Raw genomic sequence first — 21563 nt, 5'->3', positions numbered from 1 at the left:
AATAAACATTTCTTCAAAAAAAAGGAGGGGGGAAGCCAATAAACACATGAAAAGACACTCAAGAACAGTCCTCAGAGAAATACAAATCAAAACCAAAGTAAGAAATAAGATACCACTTCACACATTCTAGGATGGCTATAATCAAAAAGGTATACAATAAAAGGCATTGGCGAAGATGTGGAGAAACTGGAAACCAGTAAGCTGCTGGTGGGAGTAAAAAAATGGAGCAGCTACTTTTAAAAACAGTTTGATAGTTATTCAAATCTGGGTAAAGGAATGTGAGTATTTTTAATTCTGTTTTGATTCTTAGAAATTTTCTGAAAGCTTGAAAATATTCCAAATAAGAAGTTTAAAACATAAATATTTACGCTAGACTTATAAAATTTTGGATGTTTAAACATGTTTACTCTTTTAAAAAGCCATGTATCATGCTACAGTAAATGTCCACTTGGAAATAGTGGTTACAGAGGTGTTTGGTATATTTACTGCTGGCACAGATTAACTTTGGAATAATAAACCAATCAAGTGTCTGTGACTACAAGTGGTATTATAGCCATCTTAAAACTGCCTTTAAAATAATATGCCAACTCACCTACTGTATAGGGATTTTATCTTGTATATGTTTCCACTATGCAATCACCTAAGACATATAGCATATGTAGATAACATCTATGTTGCATCCATATATACATAATACATAACATCATATTTCAACTATTTAGATAAGTAATCATCCACATCTTATCAATATAGTTTTTATCGCACCTGCCCAAAGAAATGACCAATATAAGAAATTAGAAAATGAAGAGCAAGTTAAGCTTAAAATAGAATATAATAAAATAATAAAGAATACAAATCAATGAAATAGCAGAAAATAAAGAAGAACCAAAGAAATCAAAAGCTTCTTAAAATGTTTGAAAAGATGAATAAAATTGATAAACCTCTAGCCATACTAGTCAGCGGAAGTCACATATTAGAAACGAAAGAAATGAGAGACTGGACACAACTATACTTTCTATAAACAAAAAGCTAGTAAGGGAGCATCATTAATAATTCTGTTAATTTAGTCAACAATTCAGATTATGAGATTGACAAATTCTTTCAAAAATTCAAAATGCCAAAGATCGGTCAAGAAAAAATAGCTAACTTGAATAGCCCTAGATGTATTAAATGAATTGTTCTCCAGTTAAAAATCTCACAAAGAAATCTCTAGGCTCAGACAGATTAACTGATGAATTTTCCCAAATATTTAAGAAAAAAAATACCAATTTAACACCAACTCTCCTGAATATAGAAAAGGAGAAACTTTCTAACCATTTTATGAAGCCAGAATTACTGATACCAAAAACATACACTTTAATGGAAAAACTACAGGCAATATCCTTCATTATTATATATGAAAAAATTTTAAAAAAAAATTCTCATTAAAATTTCAGCAAATGTAATCCATTAGTATACAAAGAGGACAGATACATCATGACTATGTACAATTTATCCCTGCCATGTTGGTTTAACATCCAAAATAATAATAATAATAATAGTGTAATCCAACTTATAAAAGACTAAAAAAAAAAAAACCAGGCATCTCAAAAGATGCAAGAAAGGCATAGGATTAAAATTCAACATACTTCCATGATAAAAAGGTCTTGGGAATATAGGAAACAAAAAGAACTTTCTTACACTAAGAAAAATTATGTATCAAAGTCAAAGCTAATGCCATACGAAATGGTGAAAGACAAAATACTTTCCCTTTAAGATCAGAACAAAGTTAAGGATGTTTCTTCTCACTACTCCTATTCAACATATTGAAAGTTTAGCCAAACCAAGAAGAAAAAGAAAAGTATGTAGAGTGGAAAAGAGAAAGTGAAATTGTCTTTACATACAGATATCATCATATTCAAACAGAAAATCTCAGAAACCCACAAAAATCCTACCAGAATAAGATTAGCAAAGTGGCGGGATATGATAGCAACATACAAAAACCAACCATATTTCTAATACTAGCAAGAAACAATTAGAAACTAAAATTAAAACCACTTATAATATCATCAAAATATATGAAAAGGAATATATTTGACAAACATGGCTGGGAGAAATGAAAGAATACCTAAATAAATGAAGAATACCTAAATAAATGGAAAAATGTACCATGTTTGTGAATTAAAAGACTTTTTTTTTTTTTAAGATTTAGTCATTTTAGAGAGAAAGCACACAAGTGGGACAGAGGGAGGAGGAAAGAGAATTCCAAGCTGACTCTGCCCTGATCACAGAGCCTGATGTGGGGCTCAATCTCACAACCCCAAGATCACACAACCTGAGCTGCAACCAAGAGTCAGATGTTCAACTGACTGCACCACTCAGGTGCCCCTAAAGACTCAATATTGTTAAGACACCAATTCTCCCCTGACTGAGATATTCTGTGCAATACTAATGAAAATCTCAGCAGACCTTTTTGTAGAAATTTCAAAATGATTCTAAAATATATAAAGAAAAGCAAACAACCCAAAGTTTAAGTAAAGATAGTTTTGAAAAAGAAAATAAGCATTGGAGGACTCAGCACCTGATTTCAAGACCTAAAGCCATTGTAATCAACTCAGTAGAATATTGACACAAAGACAGCAGATAAATGGAATAGAACAGAAATTTCAGAAATAGACCCCCATATATATGGTCAATGGATTCTGACAAAGGTATCAAGGCAATTCAATTTCTCTAAACAATGCTGGTACAACTGTATAGTCATATGGGAAAGGGGAAAAAAGAACCTCAACACCTTAACACTTAACAAAAATGAACCTGAAATGAATGATAGAACTTAATGTTAAGAGCTAAAACTCCAAAACTGCTAGAGATCAACATAGAAAATTTTAGGGACCTTAGGTTTGGCAAAGATTTCTTAAGTAGGATATAAAAAGTCATTACTATATATAACTATATATAAATACAAAAAGATGAATTTCACTTAATTTTGTTTTTAAACTTTTCTTTAAAAGATGCTGTTACAAAAGTAAAAATAGAAGACACAGGCTGGAAATAAATACTTGACAAAACATTTATTGGACAACGGATTTGTGTCCAGAATACATAAAGAGCTCCTGCAATTAAATTTTAAGAAAACAACATAATTTTTTAAATGCACAAAGATTTAAATAAATGTCCAAGCAAAGATACTACGAAAGGTCCGGGGGGGGAAAAGCATATGAAAATATGGTCAAAATTCTCATTCAAGAAAAACAAATTAGAGGGAGCCGGGGTCGGTCAGCGGGTTAAGCCTCTGGCTTCAGCTCAGGTTAGGATCTCAGAGTCTTGGGATTGAGCCCCACATGGGGCTCTCTGCTCAGCGGGTAGCCTGCTTCCCCCTCTCTGCCTGCCTCTCTGACTGCTTGTGATCTCTCTCTCACTGTCAAATAAATAAATAAAATCTTAAAAAAAAAAAAGGAAAAGAAAAACAAATTAGAAACACAATGAGGGTACCAATACATAACCCACTGAAATGACTAAAGTTAAAATTAAAATTTCTTAACATACCAAATGTTGGTAAGGATGTGGAGAAACTAGAAGTCTAACACACTGCTGATGGAAATATAAAATGATGCAACCACTTTGGAAAACAGGTTAGGATATCTTCCTTTTTTTTTTTTTTTTAAGATTTTATTACGTATTTATTTGACAGAAAGACAGCATGAGCAGCGGGGAGGAACAAGGGGAATGGGAGAAGCAGACTCCATGCTGAGCAGGGAGCCCAACACAGGACTTGATCCCAGGACCCTGAGATCACGACCTGAGCTGAAGGTAGACACTTAATCAGATGAACCACTCAGGTGCCCAGGTTAGCAGTTTCTTAAAGTTGCATTATGCTCCAGACATTCTACTCATAGATATTTACCCAGAAGAAAATGAAACACATGTGCATACAAAGATTTGTGGATGAGTATCATATGAAACCTTATCTTGAATAGCTCTAAAGCGGAAATTACCCACATTCCCATCAATGAATGCATGAATAAACAAATTGTAGAATAACTGCACAATGGAATACTATTCAGCATTAAAAAGAAACAAACTATTAAAACATAAAATACCATGAATGAATCTCAAAATAATTATGCTGAGTAAAAGAAGGTAGACAAAAAATACATATTATATGGATCTGTTTATATAAAATTTTAGAATATGCACACTGATCTATAATAACAGAAAGCAAAAGGGAAGTTGCTTGGGTCTAAAGGAGTGGGAAGTAGATTACAAAGGGTCACAAAGAATCTTTAGTAGGAGGTTGCATAATGTTCATTATCTTTAGTGGGGTGATAGTTTCACCTGTTTATACATGGGTTGAAATTCAAACTGCACATTTTAAATGTGTACGGCTTAATATACGTCAATTTACTGCAACAAACCTTCCTATAAAAAGGTTAAATTCCTTTCTGTATTCTACACATGGTTTGTTTCTTTGGTTCTTTTTATACAACAGCTTTTGAAGGATTCCAAATCACACCTCATCTTAACTATATGGGGGGTTTTCTTCCTAAGTATAACCATTCTCCTTGTCTTATTCCTTGCACCTGCATCCTCAACCAGCCTATTACATTGAAATATTTCCCCTCAGAAATACATAACTTTCGTGTGATGATGATGGCTATCAATCTCATTAAGCTAAACAGAATCTTGTAGAATATCCAAAATTTTAACACAAATAAGACAGACAAATAAACGCCTATCAAACCAATATTTAACCATAGCATTAAAGCATAAATGGGTGGGGGCACCTAGGTGGCTCAGTTGGTTAAGCAGCTGACTCTTGATTTTGGCTCAGGTCATGACCTCAAGGTCCCTTACACTGGGCTCCTGCTCAGCAGGAAGTCTGTTTGGGGATTCTCTCTCCCTCCCCCGCTGCCCCTCCCCAACCCTGCACGTGCACATGTGCTCCAACAAATAAATACATCCTTTAAAAATATAAAGCAGCAAATGGGAAAAAGGATTTCCCAGTGAAGAATACTGGCAAAGATTTGTATTCTACATTTTCATCTAGATGGCAATTATAAAGTATATACATATATAAAAATGTAAAAACCCATATTTAAGGATGTATATTCTTTAATGAATGAATATAAATTATGCTTCAATTAAAAAATTTAGTCAACATTTGAGGGTACCAGTTCTATAGTTCACAGACATTCCTACTTTTTTCCAAACATGTCTCTGTGGCTTTGGAGCCCCAGTCCTCTCTCCAGTATGCTCTGAGCCCACATCCCTAAACCTCCTATCCCTCTTGGTACCCCTCCAGACTCCAGTAAAGACCATCAGGCAAGGGCCTCTCTACAGGATATTCTCACTCAGGTGGTAACAGACTGGGGATGCAGTAAATCTCAGCAACCTTGCAGAAATACTATTTGACTTTTTCTTTTTTTTTTTTAAACATTAAGGGTACCTTAGAAATCTCACAGAAGCTGAATGAGTTCAGAGCCAGTACTAGGACATCAGTTTGCTGATTCCTAGAGCCCTGTATTTACATATCTACATCCTCATTTATTAGCTCAGATTCCAAACTAGTCTTACACAACGCAATTAAAAACTACTTAGTTGTAAACCTGTAACCAAAGAGAACTAAAATTTGAGCCAATAAATTAAAAAAGAGGAATTAACATTATGAGACATAATGTCATCATAACAGCCTAAATTTACAATAGAGGGAAGTACAGTGAACTAGGACATAGCCAACAAACCAAGAGGAACTCATTTCCTAGAGAACATAGTTTTAGGATCTACCAGAGTCGCCCATTTTAAAATTAAAATGACTGACCAATAAGAATGGAACCAAAGAGGAGCGCCTCTGCTGTCAGCTCAGGTCAGGATCATGGAGTGCCAGAATTGAGCCCGTCACTGATGAAGTGAATGATGTATCCCTGCTTAGCGGGGAGTGTGCTTCTCCCTCTGCGCCTCACCCTGTTCTTGCTCTTTCTCTCTCAAATAAATAAATAAAATCTTAAAAAAGGTTAAAAAAAAAAAAGGAATGGAACCAAAGGGATACAAATACACTAACAACTCAAGTGATGGTCGAGACTCACATTAAATACCATCTGACATATTTTAAATGGCAAAATTCCCTTTGATTACGTGAAATTGATCTAAAGTGGTTAGAAAAACATGGTCTCATTTAAATTTGGCATGTAGGTTCTGGTCTACTTTTGTAGCCAATAGTTCCAAAGACAATTTAGTTTTGTAACAAGCCTTTGTAATGCTATGCTTAACTGTTTCACTCTTCTAGCCCTGCCTGAGCTCCCAGTGGGTAACTTCTGGGCACACAAAGGGATGGAAGGCACTTCCTTTGGTCCCCATGGTATAATTACATGACTGGGTAGGGAATGCCAGGCCTGTGGGTGAAAAGTATTTATTGTGGCCTGTTCTCTTGGTCATCCCACTGGTGAGCAAGCTTCCCATTCTCTCTCTATTGCCGTGGGCAGACCAGGACCATCGATGCCATTGGGTAAATATCTCATTGCTAGGTCCCCTTTCCTGGTTTTTCTGCTTGTCTATGTCTGTTGACAATTCTAAGTTTTAGGCCCCTCCAGTGTGGGATATACAGGAAACAAAAAGAAAATACAGGGAATCTACCATAGTGTCATCCTTCAAGTCCTAAAGTCCCTAGCCAGTCCACCTTCTTTCTACCTTTCAGAATCTTTTAGTGTTTGTCTATTAAGTTGTTTCCAAGGTATTTCATTTTATTTAGAGGTGAGGAACAGGGAAAAGTAAGCCTATGCCATCCCACTAAACCTAAAAAAGTAAATGCTTGGTAAAATAAAGATTTAAATTGACCCAGAGTCTCCTAAAAGACAACATGTTCAAATACAATATGAAATGACTTATTACAACACAAGACCACACAATGTAAATGAGAAAAGACAATCAACTGGAGCCAAAACCAAGATAAATCCAATGCTGGAAATGACAAAGATTTTAAAGCTGCATAATATTAAAAAAGTAAATAAAAATGTATAATATTGTTTCAGTAAGTAGTTAAAAATTCCTTTGAGAAAAATGAAAAATACAAGCCTCAGTTAAGAAATATAAGTTTAGGGTGGGGGGATGAGATAGTTGGGTGATGGGCATTAAGGAGGGCACATGATATGATGAACACTGGGTGTTATACCCAACTGATGAATTGTAGTGATGAACAGTGCATCTGAAACTAATGATGTACTATATGTTGGCTAACTGAATTTAAATAATAATAATTAAAAAAGAAGTATGTTATAAAAAGTGTCAATTATAAAACTGAAGGCTCTTAACTGAAAATTAAGGAATTAAAAATAAGATTCTGTAAGATCAAAAACTCCCCAAATTTGGTGAAAGATATAAACCTTCAAAACAAATCCCAGGCAAGATAAACCCTAAGTTCATGCCAGGGCATGTCACAAGTAAACTGCCAAAAACTAGACAAAAAGTTTTAAAAGCAACCTCTGAGAAATGACATATTACCTACAACAGAACAGCAATTCTTAGGGCAGTGGATTTCTCATCTGAAACCACGAAGGCCTGAAGGAAGTAGCACATTTCCTAAGTGCTGAAAATACAGGAACTGTCAATTGTGAATTCTACATCCAGCAAACCATCCTTCAGGAAAGGCAGAAAAATTAAAATATTATCAGATGAAAAGAACCTAAATACTTCATCACTACCATGCCTACCCCTAAAGAATGGCTAAGGAAACCTCCCCCAAAAGAAAGGAAATGATAAAAATAGATTTGGAAAAAAGAATAAAGAAAGAGGAAAAAAAAAGAATAAAGAAAGAGATTTTTAAAACAGAGATAAATATAATAGACTATCTTTCCTCGTGAGTTTCTTAACTCACACTTGATGGGTGAGACAAAATTATAACAACATCTGTTGTGTTCAATGTATGGACAGGAAATGCTTCTATCTACCTACCTACCTACCTACCTAAAGTAGGCTCCAGGCCTAGCATGGAGCCCAATGCGGGGCTTGAACTCATGACCTTGAGATCAAGATCTGAGCTGAGGTCAGAATGCTTAACAGACTGAGCTACCCAAGTGCCAGCAGAAATTATATTTTAAAAGATGAGGAGGGCAATGGTATCTTAATGAAAGCAAGGTTTTGGGGCACCTGGCTAGCTTGGTCATACAGCTTGCAGCTCTTGATCTCAGGGTCATGAGTTCAAGCCCCGTGCTGAGCATGAGCCTATGTGGGGGGGGGGGGGGGGGGGGAAGGCAAGGTTTTAATACTACAAACCAGTAAAACATTGATATGAGTAGGCTGTGATGAGTTACAAATGGTAGTGTAATGTGCAGAACAACTACTAGGAAAAATATACAAAAGCAATACTTAAAAACAATATAAATAAAACAAGATGGAATCCTTCAAAAAAGGATTCTTTTACGGGTTCCTGAGTGCCTCAGTTGGTTAAGCATCTGCATTCAGTTCAGGTCATGATCCCAGGATCCTGGGATAGAGCCCTGTATTAGACTCCCTGCTTGGCAGGGAGTCTGCTTCTCCCTCTCCCTCTAACCCTCCCTCGTGCTCTTACTCACTCTATCTTTCCCTCAAATGAATAAATAAAAAATATTTTAAAAATAACAGTAATTGTAACTGTATTAACAACAAAAGGATTCTTTTTAAAAAGAAGAGCAAAATAAAACCAAAGAAAGTAGAAAGAAGGAAATAATATAAGAACAAAAATCCATGAAACTGAAAAACAGGAAAATAACAGAAAAAGAACACCAAAATCTAATTCTTTGGAAAAAAAAAATCAACAAAATTAATAAGCATCTAACAAGACTAACACACTAAAAAGAAAAGACAGAAATCACCAATACCAGGAATGAAGCAGGGGATAGCACTATAACCGCTACAGCCATTAAAAGATTAATAAGAGAATACAATGAATAACTTCACTCTCATAAATCGGACAACTTAAAAAAATTGAACACTTCCTGAAAAATCACAAAATACCAAAGCTCAACCAAGAAGCAGATGGCCAGTATACATTTATAGTCATTAAAAACAATGAATTTGGAAGATCTCCCCCAAAAGAAATCCTTAGGCACAGATGACTTTACTGAAGATCTTTATCAAACATTTAAAGAAGAAACAGCACCAATTCTACTTAAACTATCCCTGAAAATAGAAGACAGGAATACTTCCCAACTCTACGATGTTAATACTACCCTGATACTAAAGCCAGACAAAAACACGACAAAAATTTTTTTAGAACTCTAGGCCAATATGCTTCATTAACTTACATATAAAAAGTCCCAACAAAAAACTAGCAAACTGAATTTAGTAATGTAAAAAAGGAACTATACACCATGACTGATTAGGATTTATTCAGCATATGAAAGACTGACTCAAATATCTAAAAATCAATCAATGGAATCTACTATAGATAAATTAAAAAAAAAAAAAACCCTGCACGATCTAAATAAATGATGCAGAAAAAGCTTTTCACAAAATCCAACACCCATTCAGGATACAAATTCTCAACAAAGAAAAAAATGGAATTTCCTTTACTCTATAAAAGAGCATCTGTTAACATCGTCATTAATAATGAATGAATGATAGCCCCCCCAAAACAGGGGAAAAGGTGAGGATATTGCTTTCACAACTTTTATTCACCACAGTATTAGAAATTTTAGCTGCTGCAGTACTAAAAATAAAATGTACAGAGAAGGAAGGGGAAGAAAACCTGTCTCTATTTGCTGACAGCATGATGGTTTATGTAGAAAACTCAAAGGAATCTATAAAAAACTCCAAAACTCCTAGAATAAGTGAGTTCAGTAAGGTAGTAAGATATAAACCCAAAATCATATTTCTATATACTAACAATGAACATTTGGAAACCAAAATTTAAAACAAAATACCATTTACAATCAACCCCCCAAAAATAAATATTTTGGTATACACTTAACAAAATATATATAGGATCTATATGCTGAAAATTACAAAATGCTGATTTGAAAAAAAAAAAAAAGACTTACATAAATGAACATGCATACTGTATTGATGGACTGGAGTTTTCAATGTAGTATAAATGTCAGTTCTCCCAAATTAGTATACAGATTCAATGCAATTCCTACAACTATCTTGGCAATAGTTTTATAGACACAGACAACCTTATTATAAAATATACATATACAACCTTATTCTAAAATATACATATTCTAAAATATACATATACATATACAATTCCTACAACTATCTTGGCAATATTTTATAGACACAGACAACCTTATTCTAAAATATACATAGAAGGGCACATTCCCTGAAGTAGCTAAAATAATCTTGAGATATAAGAATAAAGTGGAAGGAATTACTCCACCCAATATTAAGGCTTATTAATAAAGCTAAAAGCACTCAAAAGGCAGAGTGGAACTGGAGGGATATGCAGAGATCAATAGGATCCCACAAAGAACCCAGGAAGAGACCCACACAAATTGTTAACTGATTCTCACAAAGGTGTAGAAGCAATTCACAGGAAGGACAGCCTTTTCAACAAATGGTCTATAGCAACTGGGACGGGACACCTACAAGAAATAAGTATTTAGTATCTTAGAACCAATTTATTTTGCTTGTGCTAAGCAGAAACGTGAAGGTTATAAAATAGTTACAACGTCCCATCAGATAACTTGTTGATTATACAGATAACACCCTTTTTTTTAAAAAAAATGCATTCTTTGTTTTAGCTCATGTGGTGCTCATCTCCTATACTCTGATCAGTTTCAGGAGCAAATTAAATTCTAGTTTCTTTCAAGGAACTCTTACAAATGACAGATCATACTCCATAAGCGGTAAAAGGATAAACGACTTAGAGTTAGGAAAATTATCCTGGGCCCAGTAGTAATTGGAGGAAAACAGATAAATGTCAAAATGAGAATGTGTTATAATTAGAAATAAAGAGTTAAAAGAACATTTCTTTTTTCAGTAAACAGTGGAAACTAGACATTTTTATTAAACATGATTTTTGTAAATGCATGATTTAGTATTTTTATTCACTATCAGTCTTTAATAGATTCTTTAATAGCTTATTCCCTACGTCTGACATAAATTTTAAGTTTAAAAGATTATTCAACACATTAACTTAAAAATAAAATTAGATGTCCAAATAAATGTGAGATGTTTTACAAAGAGGAAAAAAAAAGTTGAAGACACCAATTTGGTAGGTTCCAGACCAAAAAAAAGAAACAAAAATCCTACTATCCCCAAGCACTTAATATTTTACTTAAATATAAATTTTAATAATACTATGACTTCTAATTTTGTTCTTGTTTTTAAATTTTATTCACATATTTTCACATTATCATATGATTATACAAATACAAAAATACATTATACATATTTTTCTCCTCTAGCAATGAGGCATAAATCTTAATTTACCTCTCGTCTGTCCTGGTTTGCTTCAAAGCTCTAGGGATACCATTTTTGGCACTAACCACTGGATATAAACAGAAGGTACCAGCTAACTCACAGGATAGGAAGGGGCAAGGTTACTTTATGATCTCATTGTGGCGTGGGTCAATTACAAACCTAAACTTAAAAAAAGAAATGAGTTACCTCTTCAGACATGGTGGGGTGGGGGGGGGGGGGGGGAGAGTCCAAGCACTAAAATTTCTATTCCAAAAGGACACAGACTTCCTGTTTTGAAAATGTGCTGGGAAGTTTCCTACCTACTGTCACAGCTGCCAAGTATGTTGACAAACAAGTAAGGAAGAAAATTCATAATTAGGCCTCCAAGATATGATTAGCTAGTGCCATAGTAGGTACTCTGATAATTTATATTTAAAAAGCAAACAAGAAAACTTTTGACAGGAAATACTACACACAGACTAGGGGCTATAGCTAGACACTGCCTGTCTTCAAGGAGCTTCCAGACCAAGAAGGATAAACACCAACAAATCATGTACTGGGGGCTCCGGGTGCGCCATCACCCAATTAAGCCACAAGTCTTCAGATGCCTCCAAGCAGTGATTAAATGTGAAACACAAGTGAGAGACAGGTGTGCTTTCCTTCCAAAAAGCAAAATAGGCCAAAGGAATTAGAGGTATAAGAAAATATGGTACTTTCAGAAAATAACATTTATTAGGTCTGATATTTAAGAAGCAGTGGAGGAATCAGAGAAAAAGCTGGCTAGGAAAGCAGAGGCTGAGTCACACCCCATGCTAAGCCCTGGAAGTTATGTGTTATTTTTTCCCATTTTTCTAGTAACTTGCTCAAAGCCACAGAGCATGTAAAGAGCAAGGTCAGGATGAAAGCTCGTCTGTTTTTCGACAATATTCCACACTAAGGGGGACAGAGGGTCCTCTCAATATTGGCTTCTTGAAGGTAGAGGAATCCCATGGTGAACCAGTAGACTAACTAACCCTTAAACTGATGATTAAAACAGCAGTTCTCAAAAAAAACCAAAACAAAACAAAACAAAAAACAAAACAAAACAAAAAAACAGCAGTTCTCAAAGGATGGGTCTTTGGATCCCTACATCTAATCCCCTTGGTGCTCAGTAAAATGGAAATTCTGGGTCTACTTCTAAACCCACTGAATCCTATTCTCTGGGGCTGAGCCTGGGACTTTGCATTTTACAGTGATACACACAAGCTTTGGAGATTAGTGATTTAAAGCCGTTTTCAACTGAAGACCAGATTTGAAGGGAGTATGAAGAAAGGAAAAAGGCTTAATTCAACCTCAGACTACAGGATTTAAGAGAACAATGGAATATGCAAGTGAAAATGCTGACGCAGGCAGTCCCACAACAGTGTTCGAACTTGGGGAAAGAGGTCAGAACTGGAGACATTCCCAAAACAGATGAAAACTGAACCTCCTAAGCTTTAAAAAGTCATCAAGGAAGAAATGGTAGAGAACCCTAGTCTATACAGTTCATAGACAGGGTAATTATAGACAAGCGTATATAGTTTAGTCAGGGCAGAATGTCCCTTGAGAGCAATGGAGTTACTGAGAGTAGAGGTATCTGACAAAGAGGACCAGAAAAGCAAAGCATGCTCATGGAGGCCAAGAGAGGAAGGTTCAACAATGTCAAAAGCTATCATACGGAAAGGATGGAAGGAAAAGGAAGTAGAGACTAAAATAAGCCACCAGATTTGGCCAATTGGAAGTCACTAGCAAGTCTTGAGACAGGTTTCTGAGTTGCAGAGGAGGACAACTCGTTTTATGTTGATCCAATAATATTAAAAAAAATATGCAGCACACATTTAAGTTTACCTCAGTTGCCGACCCAAGTGTTTGATATTTTTGTGCAGTTCAGAATCCAATCGAGGATCATGCATTACAAATGGCTGTAATGTTTCTTTAGTCTTTCAATTAGAACAGTATCAAATATTTTTTGTCTTTGACACCGTATTTTTAAAGAATCCAGACCTAATGTTTTATAGAATATCCCGCAATCTTCATTTACTTTGCTATTGCCTCAAATTAGATTCAGACTGAACATTAAATAGATGACACTGTGCATCCCAACATTAGGCAGATATGTTGATTTGTCTGCTATTACCGGTGATGCTGAATTGGATCACTGGGCTAATACAGTATCCACCAGATCCTTCCATCAGAGCTAGGTTTTCTTTTTGTAAAAAACAAGTAATTCATACAGAGGACACTGAGCTAGTAGGCATCTATCTAACCAACAACCTTTCACCAATCATTTTAGCACCCACTGATGATTCTTGCCCAAATCAATTATTACCCTGGTGGTTATAAAATGGTAATTTTCTAATTCAATCATTCCTTGTACATTTACTACATGACATTTTTTGGTAATGCCATTTTCATTTCCCTTCACCCTTTTCATTTCTGAGTATCACTATACACTCTGGATTTTTCTCCAAATATAATTGATTACTATTATTATTCTTTTGGGATGCTCAAAATGTCCCAAATTTGGTCAAGTAGAGTCCCTTCAAGCCAGCTCTTGTGTCCTTGTGCTGTGTTCCCATTCGTCCTTGAGCACATCTTTGCTTGCTGGCACACACACACACAAAAGTGTTCCAGGATCATCTTGTAGTTTTCCTGTCTGAGCTCTAGATGGTTTCCTGAAACAGGTTTACACACACACACACATACACACACACACCAGACCAATTCTATATATAAATAATTTCCACATTAGAGGGGAAATATGTCCTAATTAATTTTATGAGGTCAACATTATCCTGTCACCAGAAACAGACCAAAAAATGCTTTAAAAAACTAAAACCAATATCCCCCATTAACACTGATACAAAAACGCTTTAACAATGTTTTCCCATGTTGAGTCCAGCAATATTTAAAAATTAAGTAACATAATGACCAAATGAGGATAACACCAAGAAAGCAATGTTGGTTTAACTTTTTTTAAAAAATGTTACCACATTATAATGTACTCAAAAAAAGACCCATCTACAACCATCTCAACAGATAAGGAAAAGGCATCTGACAAATTCACTAAGTTGTAATGAAAACTATCAATGAACTAAGAATATAAGTGAGCTTCTCCAACCTGATTGTGAGCATCTATGAAAAACCTGCTATTATCAGACACAATGGTGAAAGACTGAACACCTTCCCCCTAAAACTGAGGACAAGGCAAGGATGTTCATTCTTGCCACTTTTATTCACGTGTTCTGAAAGTCTTAGCCATTGCACTGAGGCAAGAAAAAGAAGCAAAGAAGTGCAAAATACAAATATGGGGCGACTGGGGGTGGCTCAGTTGGTTAAGTGTCTGACTCTTGGTCTCAGCTCAGGTCTTGATATCAGGGTCATGAGTTCAAGCTCGCACCTAGCATGGAGCCTGCTTAAAAAAAGAAAGAAAAAGGAAGAGAAAAGAGAAAGGCATACATATTGGAAAGGAAGCAGTAAAACTGTTCTTAGTCACAGACATGATCATGTATGAATCTACTCAAACTACATGAATCCACATATGAATTTGCCTTAAGAAAGGCATTATTAGAATTAATAATTAATACAAAGTCAACATACACAAATGAATTACAGCTCTATATACTAACAATGAACAAATGAAAAATAAATAAAAATACAATTCTATTTACAATAGCATTCAAATACATAAAAGAATAAATTTAACAGAATACATGCAATACTTGTACACTGAAAACTATAAAATACCACTTAATGAAATTAAAGACCTAAATAAACAGAGATGCACCATGTTCAAGGCCTGAAGACTGAACACGGTTATGATGTCAGTTTCTCTCCAAACTGACACAAAGATTCAAAGTCCCAACAGCCTTTTTTCTTTTTTTAGGAAACCGACAACTTAAGTGTGAAATATATATAGAAATGCAAATAAATTAAAACAGCAGTGCAATTTTTTAAAATAACAAAGTTGGAGAACTTTCACTACCTCTTTTAAAAGACTTATTAAAAAGTCTCAGTAATCAAGACGGTGTGATACTGACAAAATGACTAAATCAATGGAACAGAATTAAGAAACCCAAAACATATACATATATGTTATATACATAGTTAAGAATAGTTAACGGATTATGAGAAAGATTAATTCAGAAAAATTAATTAATTTCTCCCAATTAAGTAAGAGAAAGGAAACTCCTCATAAATGGTACTGGAAAAACTGACTACCCACATGCAAATAATGAATATTTACTCTCACCTCATATCAGATACAAAAATTAGCTCAGAATGGATTATAAACCTAAATAACAACTAAAACTATAATATTTTGGAGACACACATAGCAGTAAATCTTTGTGAATTTGTGATAAAATTGTGGCAAAAATTGTTACAGGTCTCACAAAGCACAGAACCTTGCATGAAAAAGGTGAAAAATTAGACTCCACTTAGCTTAAGTTATTTGTTCTCAAAAAAGTTAAAAAATGGAAAGGCAAATAATATACTCAGGAAGAAATTATGAATAGGATAATAAGTAATAAATAAAATAAATAATAGTATTAGCTGTATATCTGATAAAAGAATCACATACAGAATATTAAAGAATTTATAAAAACTAATTAAGACCACTCAATAAAAATGAGACAAAAGATTTAACTAGAAACTCTATAAAAGGAGATCCATGAATAACCTGGAACCACATAAAAAGATGCTCATATCATTAGCTCTGAGGCAAAAGCTAATTAAAACCATACTGAAATACTGCTACACATCTACTAAAATGACTGACACCACCAAATGGACAAGGACGAACGGCAAGAACAGCTGGAAACCTCATGGTGATGGCGGTCTGGCTGCTTCCTATAAAGGTAAAATGTTAAAAAAAAAAAAAAAAAAGATTTTTACTTGGATGTTCATGAGAACTTTAATCATACTGGACCAAAATGTGAAACAACCAAAATGCCCGTTAATAGGTGAATAAAGAAGTTGTAGTATATCCATATAATGGATCGCTACTTGGCAATAAAAAGAAGTGAACCACTATACATGCAACATCAGTGAATCTCATAATCACGATGCAAAGTCAAATAAGTCAAGGGAACAACTGCAGTGCAATTCCAGTATGAGTCCATTTATTCTGAATTCTATAAAAGACAAAACTATGGGGACAGAAAGCAAATCAGTGGCTGCCTGGGGCCAGTAGTGAGAGGAAGGCATGGACTGCAAAGACGTGCAAGGGAACATTTTGATTTGATCAAAGTGTCCTGTATTAAAAATGGTGGTGGTTTCAAAACTGGGTATGTCTGTGAAACTAATCAAAGTACTTAAAACTGGTGAATTTCATTGTACGTAAATCACTTCAATAAAGCTGGTTAAAATATGAAATAAAGAAGGTAGGCACAAGCTCAATAAAGTTCACATCTTACAGGGCTATTTTAGGTACACAGTGCTCTATAGCCTAATATACTCTAAATATCCCGAAGGCAAACAACTGTCATGTAGTTTTTGCCTTTTATTATCTCCTATCCAGTGAGGACAGAGAGAAAGAGTTATGTTGCCTAATTTTTTTAAAGATCTTGGGAAACAGAGAGATTAAAAAAATTTCTTCAAGATTGCTAGAACAACTTGATTTTCCACTTTAAACACCAAATAATGTTTGTACTATGTCATGTATTTTTAAAAAGGTTTTACATCGGGATGCCTGGGTGGCTCAGTGGGTTAAGCCTCTGCCTTTGGTTCAGGTCAGAATCTCAGGGTCCTCGGATCAAGCCCCAAATTGGGCTCTCTGCTCAGCAGGGAGCCTGCTTCCCCCTCTTTCTCTCTGCCTGCCTCTCTGCCTACTTGTGATCTCTGTCAAATAAATAAAATTAAAAAAAAATAATAAAAAATAAGAAGGCTTTACATCTATCCAAATGTATCATGGTCAATTTCTGTTAAAAGTTCAAAATACCTGGATATGGAATGAACTAATATTTGAAAGAATGTTATCTTTTCAAATATAAACATTTTCCTCAGTCTAGTTTTCTGACCCACAGGCGTACATAAAAGTGACACAGGTATAGTAATGTTTTACAACACTTCAACCCACCTCCAGGAAAACTAGCAAACCAAGCTTTCACATTCCTACATGTTCTGCCAATAGGACAGTAGCAATCCCTACACACCCATTACTGTAACACCGCTCAGACAAAGGCCTCTTTCTATTTTTCAATTAGAACTCCTATGTCCCTGGACAAAAGAATATAAAGGAGACCACCATCTAAAAGTTTCAAAATACTGCTCTAACATTTAGGAAATCAGGAGACTTGTTAGGCATTCTATTGGGTTTATTCAAGACTGACAATTGTGCTGTCACTTTTTTAAAAAAGATTTTATTTATTTATTTGAAAGAGACAGAGACAACATGAGAGAAAGAGTGAGCGGCAGTAGGGGATGGGCAGGGCAGAGGGAGAGGAGAACAGGCTCCCCGCTGAGCTGGGAGCCAGATGTGGGGCTCCAACCCAGGACCTGAGCCAAAGGCAGACTTCTTCTAAACAACTGAGCCACCCAAGTGCCTCCTCATGTCACTTTCTATTACTCAAACTGGTATGCAAGTCACACACTTTCCCTTTAGAGTAAATTCAGTCCTACTGAAAACAATTACAGTCTGGGGGAATATAGTTAGAGAAGAAGTCAATATTTTCCATAATTTCTTTCAAATAGGCAAATAATTCTTGCTGAGGAAAGCAAAAATCACATGTAGCTGGGAATGTAGCTTGCTAAATACATAGTTAAGATACAATGTCCTTGACTAAGTCAATTCTACAACATATTGTTTTATCCTTATACTATACCTTCACTTCCAGATAGAAAAATACATCAAAATAAAATGACATCTACTGAATGTCTTCTACCTACTGAGCACTGAACTAGACAATTTGCATGCACTATTCTTTTTTAATCCCAACAAATCCTGGGAAGGACAATATTAACCTCTAAAATAGGGAGATAGGGATAATGATAAATCATTATCAAGTGATTATGATGATTAAAAATACACTATTAACTACTCTCAGGAAAATCTGGGAAAACACTGCCTCACATAATCTTTAAACCCCAGCCCCCTCACCTATGAAATACATATGTATTTCCTGTTACAACAGGCAGTACAGTAAAGTATCTGGCATATAATAGCCACCACTTACTTACTAAGCATCTATTATCAAGATTATTTATGGGGCTACTCAGCTATGTACCAAATGGAAACCTGGAATAATGAATGTGGAGGGTGTGGCAAGTCCTGTGACTGGGCACCAACTCATCTGATGTCCTAAACAGTACAGATTATTTAAAAATTCCCTAGTGTAATGAAAATTACTGCTTCTGGAAATATGAAGAAATTCTCTAGTGAATTTTGATTTGTAAGCTGGCTTACCTCTGAACAGGCTAACTTTGAAAGCTAGCTTCTACCTTTCTTTAGTCCACCATGGAGAATTGATCTAAATATAATTCTGAAATCCACATAAAGGTAGCAATAGATGGCACTGGCCAAGTTTCCTGGCATGGCTCTTTCAACTAGATCTACAAATGTAAATGAGTAGAAAAAGAACAGTAATATAAGGATGATCCAGTAACAGAATAAACAGAACCTAAAGAAAAAGTTAAGCAGAAGCAAAATTAGAAACTAAAGAAAAATTTTACATGTGAGACTAGCAAATTTTTTCTATGATTTTATTTATTTATTTTACAGAGAGTGCAAGCACATGAGCAAGCAAGTGTGTACACCTGCACAAGCAGGGGGAGGGGCAGAGGGAGGGAGAAGCAGAGCAGAACCCTGGCTGGGTGTGGAGCCCAAGGTGGGGCTCGATCCCAGGACCCTGAGATCATGACCTGAGCCGAAATCAAGAGACAGCTGCTTAACCCACTGAGCCACCCAGCCACCCAGAGACTAGCAAATTCTTACATTTAAATTGCCATCATTAATTTAACAGGGCTAGCTATATTTTTTTCCCTTGTCATAAAACAAGCTTCTATCATGGATGTCTCATATGTTAAACTATCTGATTACTAAGGCTGACACAATGCATACACCAAACATACACACCTGGGAGAGTAAGTAGAGCAGTTGCTCACTGTGACATAATTCAGCAGATGCTAAACCTGTGCAGTGTCTGGCACTCAACTAAGCTGCAGTCTTTCTGGGGTGGTTCCTAAGGTCCAGCAAGGGCCATTTGCTTCAACTACCTGGTATTTTACTTTAAGAAAATCCTTTTTAAATTTTCTTATTTCTTATTTTATTATTATTTATTATTATTTAATTATTATTTATTTAATTATTATTTATTATTATTATTTCTTTATTTTTCTTATTTAAGAATTTTTCAAATCTAACTACTTAAATGTCCTGATCTTAAAAGCACTCTGGGAAAGCAGAGTACAATACAAATAAAAAATATAAACTACTCCAGGACAGGAATCACCTCTTATTTGTCCCTGAGGCCCCAATGACCAACTCAGTGTCTGACACACTACTTGGCCTTTAATAAATGTTTGCGGAGCTGAACACATGGAATACCTTCAGACCAAGGTGTCATCCTGGTCCAGCTGAAAATAACTGCAATCTGGCTAGCCTGGTATTACACAAGCAGTCCAGACTGAAACACAGCAGAATATGGAAGGACAAGAAGAAGTAGCACTAATCTAGCACTTACTACATGCCAAGCCCTACAGATGATCTCATTCAGTCCTCACATCAACCCTCAAAGGTAGGTACTCCTACCAACCCCATCAAAACATATGAGGAAGCTGAGGCATGCGGGCTGGATAACCTCCTCCTGGTAAGAATTGAAGTGGTATTCCAAGTGACCTTTACATCTGGTCTCTACAGGGTAGTAGATAGGAAGCCAAGTTCCATGCAAGACTGGCAATTTGTCAGGAAAACATGAGCTTGCTCTGACCAATTTTTTTCCAGGAGTGTTCAAAGATCTAAATTCAGTCATACCCACTCACTACATAAAACAAACAAACAAAAAAGGCACACATGTTAAATGGGTGGCAGTGGTGATTAGAAAGGAACTATGAAACCGTGTTTTCACTCATTCTAAAACTGGGTTACGTGGATCCAGATCTAACATCCTTACTGGTATTGTTCTCTCCATTATATAAACTGACCAACATAACTTCATTTATACAATCAACCTAAGTCCTTCCTGTGGGCACACAACCTTGATACATATCTTTAACCCCACATTGTAATTATGTGTTTATGCCTGCCTCTCTAGCAAGAAATTCTTGGAAGCTAATGACTAAGTCTTACCCATAAACATATTCCCAGAGCCCAGCAGTATGCTCAGGAAATATTGGTGGCATGAGAAAGGCAAAGTAATAGAGAACAGGAAGTGTAACTTACTACCAGGTATGTAAACTTATTCACCTATGACTACAGAATGGAAGGCTTGAGAGGGCTCCATTTATCTAAATTCCCTCGGTATAGACCAACTGGCAGAAAGGAGTTAAAAATCAAAATATGAAGATCACATGGAAATAAGGAATTTTAATAATTAACAAATTATAATTTAAGAATTACATACTCAAAAATCTAAAACTTACAATGGGGAATTTTTCAAGAGGGTTGATACTGAAGGAGAAACCGTGATGGTAGATTCATTAAGCATTCTCAAACCAAAAGTTTCAACTCCTCAACACTCCATAAAATTTTTTTAAATGTAATCTAAGAGAAGTTTTGTGCAGTGGCAGTATCGTAGCCAATGAGGTTTATCCAAGGCGCGACTATTGCTAATTAAATGTAATCTAAGAAGAAAAGGACTCTCAGCATAAGTAACTTCTCCAAGGTCACATAGTAAGTACTAGAACCTCAGTGTTTTTCATCAAACCATGCTGTCTTCCCACATAAAACATTGTGTTGAGAAGTCTTAAAGAATTTATTTTTTTAAGGTGGGAAAGGAAGAGGTAAAAGGAACCCTCAAACTCCCTCTTTGAGACATAGACACATTATGACAAAGCTAGTGTCAAGCCTAAGATCCAAAAATGGGTTCCCCGTTCTAAGCAAGATCAGTTCATAGTGTGTTTGCTTATTTATGGACCTCAAAAGCTTTATTCGAAGACAAACCTTCTGCTTATAAGGAAAAAATGGTCCTGATAAGAAACATGTAAACTGGATCACACTGAAATGTCTTTTCTCATTGTTCCCAAGTAAG

At 35.4% G+C, this 21563-nt stretch overlaps 1 protein-coding gene and 1 pseudogene across 1 annotated transcript in view; one reads left to right on the top strand and one right to left on the bottom strand.

Annotated features, from left to right (window-relative positions):
* The window catches only part of TMEM131 (transmembrane protein 131), a 213815-nt gene that overhangs the window by 168810 nt on the left and 23442 nt on the right, over positions 1-21563 (bottom strand). The window lies entirely within an intron of this gene.
* LOC116879595 lies at positions 21085-21299 on the top strand (annotated as a pseudogene).

Source organism: Lontra canadensis, unplaced genomic scaffold, assembly GCF_010015895.1.
Source record: "Lontra canadensis isolate GAN:19392208 unplaced genomic scaffold, GSC_riverotter_1.0 scaffold61, whole genome shotgun sequence".
Classification (NCBI taxonomy): Eukaryota; Metazoa; Chordata; class Mammalia; order Carnivora; family Mustelidae; genus Lontra; species Lontra canadensis.
Note: the sequence above shows the minus strand (reverse complement) of the source record. Positions and strands in the feature narration are given on the sequence as shown.